The sequence below is a fragment of the Pseudorasbora parva genome, chromosome 6, assembly GCF_024679245.1.
Source record: "Pseudorasbora parva isolate DD20220531a chromosome 6, ASM2467924v1, whole genome shotgun sequence".
Lineage (NCBI taxonomy): Eukaryota > Metazoa > Chordata > Actinopteri > Cypriniformes > Gobionidae > Pseudorasbora > Pseudorasbora parva.
In genome coordinates, this window is record NC_090177.1 from 29,706,638 (window position 1) to 29,722,999 (window position 16,362).

Genomic DNA, 16,362 nt, shown 5'->3' on the forward strand with positions numbered 1-16,362 from the left:
GATATACGTTTTGTTCGACAAGGTCTCAGCTTTCCAATGATATAAGACACTTGACCCTTAGGAGCAACGGTTTAGGAGTTATGAGCCATTTCGCGTTTTTGGTTGCTGTAGCGCCACCTATTGGCCAATCTGGCTCATAATTTGATAACCTCTCCTCGATTTTTGGACTACCTGTTGACAAAGTTTGAAGTCTCTAGCATTTACGGTTTGGTCTGCACGATGAGTTTTACGGCAGAATAATAATAATAATAATTAAAGCTGCGAGCAGCATTTAGCGGGGTTCAAGCCATTTAAGGTCTTTAAGCATTTGACACCTTTTGCATGGAAGGTTTTTAAGCACTGAATGAATTTGAGAGATATCAGGTGAAATGAAATGATTAACTGACATAATATGATTATAAATATTATAGTAGTGACTTTATAAAGTCTAAATATGAATTATAGAACAATATTAATCAATTGTATGACAAAATTACTATTTTACTTTGCTAACATGATAAACATGTTGCTAGGTGGTTGCTAGGTTGTTCTTGATGGTTGTTATGGTGTTGCTAGGCAGTTGTTAGTTGTCACAGATGGTTACTATAATATATAATATGTTTATAGAGTTCTTACTATGTTCTTTGCCTGATTTAACACTTAGCTAATCACTGCTAGCATGTGTAGCATGTTGGAAGTGCTGTTTGCTCGAATGACAAACAGACAGACAGAGACACACACACACACACACACACACACACACACACACACACACACACACACACACACACACACACACACACACACACCACCTATTTTTGTGAAGTTTTGAGTTTTCGTTCAGGATTAATAGGCTTTTGAGCATGTTTTACCACACCTATTCTCCAAATGATCCTGTTATAGCTACCCAAAGTGTAAAGGTCAACATGTTTTTGATAACTATTGATCAGGAGAGTCCAGAGAATCATACTGCTGTGGTTTGGTTCCGATCAGGCAAGAAAAACCAAGGACTAGTTTGCAAAACGAGGTTTTTAACATAATTGTGAATATTTAAATAAAGATTTGATTGACAGTATTGGTTATAGAGGCAAAGTTGTTCAGTATGAGAAGATCTATCATAATATATGCATATTATGTGGCTGTTTTAACCCCACCTGATTACAGAGATGGAAAATACCATTTACAGCCAATACAGGCAATTCACCATAGGAATACATGGTTTTCAAAGCTTTTTAACACTTATAGCGCCACCTATACTCCGATCTCCATAAAACTTTGCATGTGTCTTCAACATGTTATGCCACATATGCCCAATCATTTCTGTGAAGTTTTGAGTTTTCCCTTAGGATTTATAGGCTTTTGAGTGTATTTTGCCACGCCTCTTTTCTAAATGGCCCTGTTATAGCCATCCAAATGCAAAAGTTCAACTTTTTTCAATAATTATTGACCTGGAGTGTCTATAGAATTGTCCTAGACTGGTTTGGTTCCAATTGGGTAAAAAACCAGGGACTAGTTCGCAAAAGTAGGTTTTTAACATAATTACAAAAATTTAATTAATGATTTTATTGACAGCAATGGTTCTAGAGGCAAAGTTGTTCATCATGAGGAGATCTATCATATGATATGCATATTTCATGGATATGTGCAACACCACATGATTTCAGAGCCATAAAACTCGTTAGCGCCAACTAGTGGCCGATTTCTTTCAAAATTCTTATAAACCTCTAGGACCATGAGTCAAACATGCCCACTGAGTTTCGTTCTGATCAACCTTCATTAACCTTGTCTAATAGGTGCTCAAAATTCATTGGTCTATGACGGCCATGTTTTTTGAGATACACCAATGTCCTCATACACATACATGGTAGCTTGGGCCAAGACACGGCATACCAATTTTCAGGTCAATCGGACTAGCGGTCGCGTGGTTATAGCTATTATCATGTTTTTTCCACATTATAGCGCCACCAAGTGGTCAATCTTCACGTTTTTTTTATCCTGACCTCAGAATGAGTCCATACATATGTGTACCAAGTTTGGTGAAGATATCTCATTTCCTTCTTGAGTTATAGCCTCTTTAGTAAAATAGGCTCCGCCTTAAATGTACATTTCCACGCCCCTTTTCGTTCATGAGTCAAAATTTCAACATATTTTTGATAATTATTGATATTCAGACCAGACAGAACATTTTGGCACTGGTTTGGTTCTGATATGTCAAAAAACCAGGGACTAGTTTGCAAAAGTAGGTTTTTGACAAAATTCAAAATGGCGGAAAAATTTGCATACCGGAAATAAAATACCTCCTATGTTTTTTGTTCGGCTTGAGCCAAGGATTCCAATGATGTAAGACACTTGTTTGTGCGACAATGGGTTTTTGAGATATAAGCAAAATAGTGACTTTTTTTTGTTTTTTGCGCTATAGCGCCACCTATTGGCCAATCTGGCTCATAATTTGAGAACCTCTCCTCGATTTTTGGACTACCTTTTGGCAAAGTTTCAAGTCTCTAGGCCTTACGGTTTGGTCTGCACGATGAGTTTTACGGCAGAATAATAATAATAATAATAAAAATCGGTACAATTACAATAGGGTTTCAGCATTTCATGCTTGAACCCCTAAAAATCAGTACAATTACAATAGGGTTTCAGCATTTCATGCTTGAACCCCTAATTAAAGCTGCGAGCAGCATTTAGCGGGGTTCAAGCCATTTAAGGTCTTTAAGCATTTGACGCCTTTTGCATGAAAGGTTTTTAAGCACTGAATGAATTTGAGAGATATCAGGTGAAATGAAGTGATAAACTGACAAAATGTGATTTTAAATATTATAATAGTGACTTTATAAAGTCTAAATATAAATTGATCAGGAGAGTGCAGAGAATCATACTGCTGTGGTTTGGTTCCGATCAGGCAAAAAACCTAGGACTAGTTTAGAGGCAAAGTTGTTCAGTATGAGAAGATCTATCATAATATATGCATATTATGTGGCTGTTTTAACCCCACCTGATTACAGAGATGGAAAATACCATTTACAGGCAATTCACCATAGGGAATACATGGTTTTCAAAGCTTTTTAACACTTATAGCGCCCCCTATACTCCGATCTCCATAAAACATTGCATGTGTCTTCAACATGTTATGCCACATATACCCAACAATTTTCGTGAAGTTTTGAGTTTCCTCTTAGGATTTATAGGCTTTTGAGTGTATTTTGCCACGCCTCTTTTCTAAATGGCTCTGTTATAGCCATCCAAATGCAAGAAATCAACTTTTTTTTGATAATTATTGATCTAGAGAGTCCAGAGAATTGTCCTAGACTGGTTTGGTTCTGATTGCGCAAAAAAACAGGGACTAGTTCGCAAAAGTAGGTTTTTAACATTATTGCAAATATTTATTTAACAATTTGATTGACCGAAATGGTTCTAGAGGCAAAGTTGTTCAACATGAGGAGATCTATCATATGATATGCATATTTTGCCGATGTGTGCAACACCACGTGATTGCAGAGCCATAAAACTCGTTAGCGCCAACTAGTGGCCGATTTCTTTCAAAATTCTTACAGACCTCTAGGACCATGAGTCAAACATGCCTACTGAGTTTCGTTCTGGTCGACCTCCGTTAACCCTGTCTAATAGGTGCTCAAATTTCATTGGCCGATGGCGGCCATGTTTTTTTAGATACGCCAATGTTCTCATAGACAGACATGGTACCTTGGGCCAAGACACTGCTTACCAATTTTCAAGTCAATCGGACTAGCGGTCGCGTGGTTATAGCCCTTTTTGTGTTTTTTCCATGTTATAGCGCCACCAAGTGGCCAATCGTCGCGATTTTTTTATCGTGACCAAAGACTGAGCCCATAAACATGTGTACCAAGTTTGGTGAAGATATCTCATTTCTTGCTGGAGTTATAGCCTCTTTAGTAAAATAGGCTCCGCCTTAAATGTACATTTCCACGCCCCTTTTCGTTCATGAGTCAAAATTTCAACTTTTTTTTGATAATTATTGATACTCAGTCTAGAGAGAACATTTTGGCACTGGTTTGGTTCTGATATGTCAAAAAACCAGGGACTAGTTCGCAAAAGTAGGTTTTCGACAAAATTCAAAATGGCGGAAAAATTTGCATACCGGAAATGAAATCGGAGATATACGTTTTGTTCGCCAAGGTCTCAGCTTTCCAATGATATAAGACACTTGACCCTTAGGATGAACGGTTTAGGAGTTATGAGCCATTTCGCGTTTTTGGTTGCTGTAGCGCCACCTATTGGCCAATCTGGCTCATAATTTGATAACCTCTCCTCGATTTTTGGACTACCTATTGACAAAGTTTGAAGTCTCTAGCATTTACGGTTTGGTCTGCACGATGAGTTTTACGGCAGAATAATAATAATAATAATAATTAAAGCTGCAAGCAGCATTTAGCGGGGTTCAAGCCTTTAAGGCCTTTTAAGCACATAGGCATTAAAGACATTAAGTTTTATTTAACAAGATTTTTAACACTAAAATAATAGATGGAAAAGTCCATTTACAGCCAATATGGGCAATTTACCATAGGAAATGCATGGTTTTTAAAGCTTTTTAACACTTATAGCGCCACCTATACTCCGATCTTTGTAAAACGTTGCATGCTTCATCAACATGGTATCCCACATATACCCAACAATTTTCGTGAAGTTTTGAGTTTTCCCTTAGGATTTATAGGCTTGTGAGTATATTTTGCCACGCCTCTTTTCTAATTGGCCCTGTTATAGCCATCCAAATGCAAAAGTTCAACTTTTTTTCAATGAATATTTATCTAGAGAGTCTATAGAATTGTCCTAGACTGGTTTTGTTCCGGTCGGCCAAAAAACCAGGGACTAGTTCGCAAAAGTAGGTTTTTAACATAATTGCAAATATTTAATTAACGATTTGATTGACAGCAATGGTTCCAGAGGCAAAGTTGTTCAGCATGAGGAGATCTATCAAATGATATGCATATTTTGCCGATGTGTGCAACACCACGTGATTACAGAGCCATAAAACTCGTTAGCGCCAACTAGTGGCCGATTTCTTTCAAAATTCTTACAGACCTCTAGGACCATGAGTCAAACATGCCCACCGAGTTTCGTTCCGATCGGCCTCCGATAACCTTGTGTAATAGTTGCTCAAACTTCATTGGCCAATGGCGGCCATGTTTTTTGAGATACACCAATATCCTCATAGACATACATGCTACCTTGGGCCAAGACACTGCATACCAATTTTCAGGTAAATCGGAGTAGCAGTCGCATGGTTATAGCTATTTGCAGGTTTTTTTCACATTATAGCGCCACCAAGTGGCCAATCGTCGCGATTTTTTTATCGTGACCTCAAATTGAGCCCATACACATGTATACCAAGTTTGGTGAACATATCTCATTTCATTATTGAGTTATAGTCTTTTTAGTAAAATAGGCTCCGCCCTGAGCGTCCATTTTGAATCCCCTTATCTTCCCTGAATCGAAATTTCAACTTTTTTTCAATGAATATTGATATGCAGACTACAGAAAACATTTTGGCACTGGTTTGGTTCCAATCGGTCAAAAAACCAGGGACTAGTTTGCAAAAGTAGTTTTTCGACAAAATTCAAAATGGCGGAAAATTTTTCCAGACGGAAATAAAATCGGAGATATACGTTTTGTTCGCCATGGTCTCAGCTTTCGAATGATATAAGGCACTTGAGTGTGGACTAAACGGTTTAGGAGTTATGAGTCATTTTGCGCTTTTGATTGCTGTAGCGCCCCCTATTGGCCAATCGGAGTCATAATTTGATAAGCTCTCCTCGATTTTTGGGCTACCATGTGGCAAAGTGTCAAGTCTCTAGCCCTTACGGTTTGGTCTGCACGATGCGTTTTAGGGGAGAATAATAATAATAATTAAAGCTGCGAGCAGCATTTAGCGGGGTTCAAGCCATTTAAGGTTTTTAAGCATTTGACACCTTTTGCATGAAAGGCTTTTAAGCACTGAATGAATTTGAGAGATATCAGGTGAAATGAAGTGATAAACTGACAAAATGTGATTTTAAATATTATAATAATGACTTTATAAAGTCTAAATATGAATTGATCAGGAGAGTGCAGAGAATCATACTGCTGTGGTTTGGTTCCGATCAGGCAAAAAACCTAGGACTAGTTTGCAAAACGAGGTTTTTAACATAATTGTGAATATTTAAATAAAGATTTGATTGACAGTATTGGTTATAGAGGCAAAGTTGTTCAGTATGAGAAGATCTATCATAATATATGCATATTATGTGGCTGTTTTAACCCCACCTGATTACACAGATTCACCATAGGGAATACATGGTTTTCAAAGCTTTTTAACACTTATAGCGCCCCCTATACTCCGATCTCCATAAAACTTTGCATGTGTCTTCAACATGTTATGCCACATATACCCAACAATTTCCGTGAAGTTTTGAGTTTTCCCTTAGGATTTATAGGCTTTTGAGTGTATTTTGCCACGCCTCTTTTCTAAATGGCCCTGTTATAGCCATCCAAATGCAAAAAATCAACTTTTTTTGATAATTATTGATCTAGAGAGTCCAGAGAATTGTCCAAGACTGGTTTGGTTCTGATTGGGCAAAAAACCAGGGACTAGTTCGCAAAAGTAGGTTTATAACATAATTGCAAATATTTATTTAATGATTTGATTGACAGCAATGGTTCTGGAGGCAAAGTTGTTCAACATGAGGAGATCTATCATATGATATGCATATTTTGCCGATGTGTGCAACGCCACGTGATTGCAGAGCCATAAAACTCGTTAGCGCCAGCTAGTGGCCGATTTCTTTCAAAATTCTTACAGACCTCTAGGACCATGAGTTAAACATGCCCACTGAGTTTTGTTCCGATCGACCTCCTTTAACCCTGTCTAATAGGTGCTCAAATTTCATTGGCCGATGGCGGCCATGTTTTTTGAGATACGCCAATGTTCTCATAGACAGACATGGTACCTTGGGCCAAGACATTGCATACCAATTTTCCAGTCAATCGGACTAGCGGTCGCGTGGTTATAGCCCTTTTTGTGTTTTTTCCATGTTATAGCGCCACCAAGTGGCCAATCGTCGCGATTTTTTTATCGTGACCAAAGAATGAGCCCATACACATGTCTACCAAGTTTGGTGAAGATATCTCATTTCCTTCTTGAGTTATAGCCTTTTTAGTAAAATAGGCTCCGCCCACAACATTCTTTTTCCACCCCTTAGCAACCGTGAATCGAAATTTCAACTTTTTCTCAATGAATATTGATATTCAGACTACAGAGAACATTTTGACACTGGTTTGGTTTCGATCGGTCAAAAATCCAGGGACTAGTTCGCAAAAGTAGTTTTTCGACAAAATTCAAAATGGCGGAAAAATTTTCATGACGGAAATGAAATCGGAGATATACGTTTTGTTTGCCAAGGACTCAGCTTTCCAATGATATAAGACACTTGATTGTGGACCAAAGGGTTTAGGAGTTATGACCCTTTTTGCGCATTTGGTTGCTGTAGCGCCACCTATTGGCCAATCGGGGTCATACTTTCTGAGGTTCTCCCCAAATTGAGGACTACCATCTGACAAAGTTTCAAAGTTCCACGCTTTACGGTTTGGGCTGCACGATGCGTTTTAGCGGAGAATAATAATAATAATTAAAGCTGCAAGCAGCATTTAGCGGGGTTCAAGCCTTTAAGGCCTTTAAAGTACATAGGCATTAAAGACATTAAGTTTTATTTAGCAAGATTTTGAACACTAAAATAATAGATGGAAAAGTCCATTTACAGTCAATATAGGCAATTTAACATAGGAAATGCATGGTTCTTATAGCGTTTTAACAGTTATAGCGCCACCTATAGTCCAATCTCTTTAAAACTTTGCATGCTTCATCAGCATGTTATGCCACATATGCCCAACAATTTTCGTGAATTTTTGAGCTTCCCTTTTGAGTTAGCGCCAACTAGTGGCCGATTTCTTTCAAAATTCTTACAGACCTCTAGGACCATGAGTCAAACATGCCCACCGAGTTTCGTTCCGATCGACCTCTGTTAACCCCATCTAATAGGTGCTCAAACTTCATTGGCCGATGGCGGCCATGTTTTTTTAGAAACACCAATGTCCTCATAGACATACATGGTGCCTTGGACCAAGACACTGCCTACCAATTTTCAAGTCAATCGGACTAGTGGTCACGTGGTTATAGCCCTTTTCATGTTTTTTTAACATTATAGGGCCACCAAGTGGTCAATCGTCGCGATTTTTTTATCGAGACCAAAGAATGAGCCCATACACATGTCTACCAAGTTTGGTGAAGATATCTCATTTCCTTCTTGAGTTATAGCCTTTTTAGTAAAATAGGCTCCGCCCACAACATTCTTTTTCCACCCCTTAGCAACCGTGAATCGAAATTTCAACTTTTTCTCAATGAATATTGATATTCAGACTACAGAGAACATTTTGCCACTGGTTTGGTTTCGATCGGTCAAAAATCCAGGGACTAGTTTGCAAAAGTAGTTTTTCGACAAAATTCAAAATGGCGGAAAAATTTTCATGACGGAAATGAAATCGGAGATATAAGTTTTGTTCGCCAAGGACTCAGCTTTCCAATGATATAAGACACTTGATTGTGGACCAAAGGGTTTAGGAGTTATGACCCTTTTTGCGCATTTGGTTGCTGTAGCGCCACCTATTGGCCAATCGGGGTCATACTTTCTGAGGTTCTCCCCAAATTGAGGACTACCATCTGACAAAGTTTCAAAGTTCCACGCTTTACGGTTTGGGCTGCACGATGCGTTTTAGCGGAGAATAATAATAATAATAATAATTAAAGCTGCAAGCAGCATTTAGCGGGGTTCAAGCCTTTAAGGCCTTTTAAGCACATAGGCATTAAAGTCATTAAGTTTTATTTAGCAAGATTTTAAACACTAAAATAATAGATGGAAAAGTCCATTTACAGTCAATATAGGCAATTTAACATAGGAAATGCATGGTTTTTATAGCTTTTTAACAGTTATAGCGCCACCTATAGTCCAATCTCTTTAAAACTTTCCATGCTTCATCAGCATGTTATGCCACATATACCCAACAATTTTCATGAATTTTTGAGCTTCCCTTTTGAGTTAGCGCCAACTAGTGGCCGATTTCTTTCAAAATTCTTACAGACCTCTAGGACCATGAGTCAAACATGCCCACCGAGTTTCGTTCCGATCGACCTCTGTTAACCCCATCTAATAGGTGCTCAAACTTCATTGGCCGATGGCGGCCATGTTTTTTTAGATACGGCAATGTCCTCATAGGAATACATGGGGACTTGGACCAAGACACTGCATACCAATTTTCAGGTCAATCGGACTAGCGGTCGTGTGGTTATAGCTATTTACATGTTTTTTTCACATTTTAGCGCCACCAAGTGGCCAATCGTCGCAATATTTTTATCGTGACCAAAGAATGAGCCCATACACATGTTTACCAAGTTTGGTGAAGATAGCTCATTTCCTTCTTGAGTTATAGCCTTTTTAGTAAAATAGGCTCCGCCCACAACATTCTTTTTCCACCCCTTAGCAACCGTGAATCGAAATTTCAACTTTTTCTCAATGAATATTGATATTCAGACTACAGAGAACATTTTGCCACTGGTTTGGTTTCAATCGGTCAAAAAACCAGGGACTAGTTTGCAAAAGTAGGTTTTCAACAAAATTCAAAATGGCGGAAAAATTTTCATGACGGAAATGAAATCGGAGATATACGTTTTGTTCACCAAGGACTCAGCTTTCCAATGATATAAGACACTTGATTGTGGACCAAAGGGTTTAGGAGTTATGACCCATTTCGCGCTTTTGGTTGCTGTAGCGCCACCTATTGGCCAATCGGGGTCATACTTTCTGAGGTTCTCCCCAAATTGAGGACTACCTTCGGGTAAAGTTTCAAAGTTCCACGCTTTACGGTTTGGTCTGCACGATGCGTTTTAGCGGAGAATAATAATAATAACAAGCAGCATTTAGCGGGGTTCAAGCCTTTAAGGCCTTTTAAGCACATAGGCATTAAAGTCATTAAGTTTTATTTAGCAAGATTTTAAACACTAAAATAATAGATGGAAAAGCCCATTTACAGTCAATATAGGCAATTTAACATAGGAAATGCATGGTTCTTATAGCTTTTTAACAGTTATAGCGCCACCTAGTCCAATCTCTTTAAAACTTTGCATGCTTCATCAGCATGTTATGCCACATATACCCAACAATTTTCGTGAATTTTTGAGCTTCCCTTTTGAGTTAGCGCCAACTAGTGGCCGATTTCTTTCAAAATTCTTACAGACCTCTAGGACCATGAGTCAAACATGCCCACCGAGTTTCGTTCCGATCGACCTCTGTTAACCCCATCTATTAGGTGCTCAAACTTCATTGGCCGATGGCGGCCATGTTTTTTTAGATACACCAATGTCCTCATAGACATACATGGTGCCTTGGACCAAGACACTGCCTACCAATTTTCAAGTCAATCGGACTAGTGGTCACGTGGTTATAGCCCTTTTCATGTTTTTTTAACATTATAGCGCCACCAAGTGGTCAATCGTCGCGATTTTTTTATCGAGACCAAAGAATCAGCCCATACACATGTGTACCAAGTTTGGTGAAGATATCTCATTTCCTTCTTGAGTTATAGCCTTTTTAGTAAAATAGGCTCCGCCCACAACATTCTTTTTCCACCCCTTAGCAACCGTGAATCGAAATTTCAACTTTTTCTCAATGAATATTGATATTCAGACTACAGAGAACATTTTGCCACTGGTTTGGTTTCGATCGGTCAAAAATCCAGGGACTAGTTCGCAAAAGTAGTTTTTCGACAAAATTCAAAATGGCGGAAAATTTTTCATGACGGAAATGAAATCGGAGATATACGTTTTGTTTGCGAAGGACTCAGCTTTCTAATGATATGAAACACTTGATTGTGGACCAAAGGGTTTAGGAGTTATGACCCTTTTTGCGCATTTGGTTGCTGTAGCGCCACCTATTGGCCAATCGGGGTCATACTTTCTGAGGTTCTCCCCAAATTGAGGACTACCATCTGACAAAGTTTCAAAGTTCCACGCTTTACGGTTTGGGCTGCACGATGCGTTTTAGCGGAGAATAATAATAATAAATATAGCTGCGAGCAGCAATTAGCGGGGTTCAAGCGACTTAAGGCATTTAAGCATTTAAGGCGTATTGCATTTAAGGCTCTAAAGCAGTAAAATAATTAAATCTGGGAGCTCAGGTGAAATGAAGTGATACATTGACAAAATTCGATTGCAAATGTTAAAATAGTGACTTTATAAAGACTGAATTTGAGTTGTGCTTGCAATGGCAAAACTTGTGGCCCTGTTGCTACCCTACACTGCTGACATGTTTTTAGCAAAATGCTAACACGATTAGCATGTTTTTAACATACTGGTAACACAATTAGCATGCTGAAATAATCGATGGAAAATACCATTTACAGCCAATACAGGCAATTCACCATAGGAATACATGGTTTTCAAAGCTTTTTAACACTTATAGCGCCACCTATACTCCGATCTCCATGAAATGTTGCATCCTTCTTCACATTGTTATGCCACATATACTCATTAATTTTCGTGAAGTTTTGAGTTTTCGCTTAGGATTTATAGGCTTTTGAGTGTATTTTGCCACGCCTCTTTTCTAATTGGCCCTGTTATAGCCAACCAAATGCAAAAGTTCAACTTTTTTTTGATAATTATTGATCTAGAGAGTCCAGAGAATTGTCCTAGACTGGTTTGGTTTCGGTCGTGCAAAAAATCAGGGACTAGTTCGCAAAAGTAGGTTTTTAACATAATTGCGAATATTTAACTAACGATTTGATTGACAGCAATGGTTCCAGAGGCAAAGTTGTTCAACGTGAGGAGATCTATCATATGATATGCATATTTTGGGGATGTTTGCAACACCAGGTGATTGCAGAGCCATAAAGCTCGTTAGCGCCAACTAGTGGCCGATTTCTTTCAAAATTCTTACAGTCCTCTAGGACCATGAGTCAAACAGGCCCACCAAGTTTCGTTCCGATCGGCCTCCGTTAACCCCGTCTAATAGGTGCTCAAATTTCATTGGCCGATGGCGGCCATGTTTTTTGAGATACGCCAATGTCCTCATAGACATACATGGGGCCTTGGGCCAAGACACCGCATACCAATTTTCAAGTCAATCGGACTAGCGGTCGCGTGGTTATAGCCGTTTTAGTGTTTTTTTCATGTTATAGCGCCACCAAGTGGCCAATCGTCGCGATTTTTTTATCGTGACCAAAAAATGAGCCCATAAACATGTGTACCAAGTTTGGTGAAGATAGCTCATTTCTTTCTGGAGTTATAGCCTTTTTAGTAAAATAGGCTCCGCCCTGAACGTCCATTTTGAATCCCCTTAGCAACCGTGAATCGAAATATCAACTTTTTTTCGATAATTATTGATATTCAGCCTACAGAGAACATTTTGGCACTGGTTTGGTTCCGATCGGTCAAAAAACCAGGGACTAGTTCGCAAAAGTAGGTTTTCGACAAAATTCAAAATGGCGGAAAAATTTTCATGACGGAAATGAAATCGGAGATATACGTTTTGTTCGTCATGGTCTCAGCTTTCCAATGATATAAGACACTTGAGTGTGGAGTACACGGTTTAGGAGTTATGAGCCCTTTTGCGCTTTTGGTCGCTGTAGCGCCACCTATAGGCCAATCGGGGTCATAGCTTCTCAGGTTCTCCCCAAATTGAGGACTACCTATTGGCCAAGTTTGAAGTCTCTAGCACTTACGGTTTTGTCTGCACGTTCAGTTTTAGGGGAGAAGAAAAATAATAATAATAATAATAAATATAGCTGCGAGCAGCAATTAGCGGGGTTCAAGCGACTTAAGGCATTTAAGCATTTAAGGCGTATTGCATTTAAGGCTCTAAAGCAGTAAAATAATTAAATCTGGGAGCTCAGGTGAAATGAAGTGATACATTGACAAAATTCGATTGCAAATGTTAAAATAGTGACTTTATAAAGACTGAATTTGAGTTGTGCTTGCAATGGCAAAACTTGTGGCCCTGTTGCTACCCTACACTGCTGACATGTTTTTAGCAAAATGCTAACACGATTAGCATGTTTTTAACATACTGGTAACACAATTAGCATGCTGAAATAATCGATGGAAAATACCATTTACAGCCAATACAGGCAATTCACCATAGGGAATACATGGTTTTCAAAGCTTTTTAACACTTATAGCGCCACCTATACTCCGATCTCCATGAAATGTTGCATCCTTCTTCACATTGTTATGCCACATATACCCATCAATTTTCGTGAAGTTTTGAGTTTTCACTTAGGATTTATAGGCTTTTGAGTGTATTTTGCCACGCCTCTTTTCTAATTGGCCCTGTTATAGCCATCCAAATGCAAAAGTTCACCTTTTTTTTGATAATTATTGATCTAGAGAGTCCAGAGAATTGTCCTAGACTGGTTTGGTTTCGGTCGTGCAAAAAATCAGGGACTAGTTCGCAAAAGTAGGTTTTTAACATAATTTCGAATATTTAACTAACGATTTGATTGACAGCAATGGTTCCAGAGGCAAAGTTGTTCAGCACGAGGAGATCTATCATATGATATGCATATTTTGGGGATGTTTGCAACACCACGTGATTGCAGAGCCATAAAGCTCGTTAGCGCCAACTAGTGGCCGATTTCTTTCAAAATTCGTACAGTCCTCTAGGACCATGAGTCAAACAGGCCCACCAAGTTTCGTTCCGATCGGCCTCCGTTAACCTCGTCTAATAGGTGCTCAAATTTCATTGGCCGATGGCGGCCATGTTTTTTGAGATACGCCAATGTCCTCATAGACATACATGGGGCCTTGGGCCAAGACACCGCATACCAATTTTCAAGTCAATCGGACTAGCGGTCGCGTGGTTATAGCCGTTTTAGTGTTTTTTTCATGTTATAGCGCCACCAAGTGGCCAATCGTCGCGATTTTTTTATCGTGACCAAAGAATGAGCCCATAAACATGTGTACCAAGTTTGGTGAAGATAGCTCATTTCTTTCTGGAGTTATAGCCTTTTTAGTAAAATAGGCTCCGCCCTGAACGTCCATTTTGAATCCCCTTAGCAACCGTGAATCGAAATATCAACATTTTTTCGATAATTATTGATATTCAGCCTACAGAGAACATTTTGGCACTGGTTTGGTTCCGATCGGTCAAAAAACCAGGGACTAGTTCGCAAAAGTAGGTTTTCGACAAAATTCAAAATGGCGGAAAAATTTTCATGACGGAAATGAAATCGGAGATATACGTTTTGTTCGTCATGGTCTCAGCTTTCCAATGATATAAGACACTTGAGTGTGGAGTACACGGTTTAGGAGTTATGAGCCCTTTTGCGCTTTTGGTCGCTGTAGCGCCACCTATAGGCCAATCGGGGTCATAGCTTCTCAGGTTCTCCCCAAATTGAGGACTACCTATTGGCCAAGTTTGAAGTCTCTAGCACTTACGGTTTTGTCTGCACGTTCAGTTTTAGGGGAGAAGAAAAATAATAATAATAATAATAATAATAATAAAAATCTTTACAATTACAATAGGGTTTCAGCACTTCGTGCTTGAACCCCTAATAAAAATCTTTACAATTACAATAGGGTTTCAGCACTTCGTGCTTGAACCCCTAATAAAAATCAGTACAATTACAATAGGGTTTCAGCACTTCGTGCTTGAACCCCTAAAAAAATCAGTACAATTACAATAGGGTTTCAGCACTTCGTGCTTGAACCCCTAACAAGCAGCATTTAGCGGGGTTCAAGCCTTTAAGCCCTTTAAAGTACATAGGCATTAAAGACATTAAGTTTTATTTAGCAAGATTTTGAACACTAAAATAATAGATGGAAAAGTCCATTTACAGTCAATATAGGCAATTTAACATAGGAAATGCATGGTTCTTATAGCGTTTTAACAGTTATAGCGCCACCTATAGTCCAATCTCTTTAAAACTTTGCATGCTTCATCAGCATGTTATGCCACATATGCCCAACAATTTTCGTGAATTTTTGAGCTTCCCTTTTGAGTTAGCGCCAACTAGTGGCCGATTTCTTTCAAAATTCTTACAGACCTCTAGGACCATGAGTCAAACATGCCCACCGAGTTTCGTTCCAATCGACCTCTGTTAACCCCATCTAATAGGTGCTCAAACTTCATTGGCCGATGGCGGCCATGTTTTTTTAGATACACCAATGTCCTCATAGACATACATGGTGCCTTGGACCAAGACACTGCCTACCAATTTTCAAGTCAATCGGACTAGTGGTCACGTGGTTATAGCCCTTTTCATGTTTTTTTAACATTATAGCGCCACCAAGTGGTCAATCGTCGCGATTTTTTTATCGAGACCAAAGAATGAGCCCATACACATGTCTACCAAGTTTGGTGAAGATATCTCATTTCCTTCTTGAGTTATAGCCTTTTTAGTAAAATAGGCTCCGCCCACAACATTCTTTTTCCACCCCTTAGCAACCGTGAATCGAAATTTCAACTTTTTCTCAATGAATATTGATATTCAGACTACAGAGAACATTTTGCCACTGGTTTGGTTTCGATCGGTCAAAAATCCAGGGACTAGTTCGCAAAAGTAGTTTTTCGACAAAAATCAAAATGGCGGAAAAATTTTCATGACGGAAATGAAATCGGAGATATACGTTTTGTTCGCCAAGGACTCAGCTTTCCAATGATATAAGACACTTGATTGTGGACCAAAGGGTTTAGGAGTTATGACCCTTTTTGCGCATTTGGTTGCTGTAGCGCCACCTATTGGCCAATCGGGGTCATACTTTCTGAGGTTCTCCCCAAATTGAGGACTACCATCTGACAAAGTTTCAAAGTTCCACGCTTTACGGTTTGGGCTGCACGATGCGTTTTAGCGGAGAATAATAATAATAATAAAAATCAGTACAATTACAATAGGGTTTCAGCACTTCGTGCTTGAACCCCTAAAAATCAGTACAAATACAATAGGTGTTCAGCACTTCGTGCTTGAACCCCTAAAAATCAGTACAATTACAATAGGGTTTCAGCACTTCGTGCTTGAACCCCTAATAATAAAAAAATCAGTACAATTACAATAGGGTTTCAGCACTTCGTGCTTGAACCCCTAATAAAAATCGGTACAATTACAATAGGGTTTCAGCATTTCATGCTTGAACCCCTAATAATAAAAATCAGTACAATTACAATAGGGTTTCAGCACTTCGTGCTTGAACCCCTAATAATAAAAATCAGCACAAATACAATAGGTGTTCAGCACTTCGTGCTTGAACCCCTAATAAAAATCAGTACAATTACAATAGGGTTTCAGCACTTCGTGCTTGAACCCCTAATAATAATAATTAAAGCTGCG

The 16,362-nt window shown here is 38.9% G+C and overlaps 1 protein-coding gene across 1 annotated transcript in view; it reads left to right on the plus strand.

The window, feature by feature from the left end:
• The window catches only part of slc16a7 (solute carrier family 16 member 7), a 219,435-nt gene that overhangs the window by 98,312 nt on the left and 104,761 nt on the right, over positions 1–16,362 (plus strand). The window lies entirely within an intron of this gene.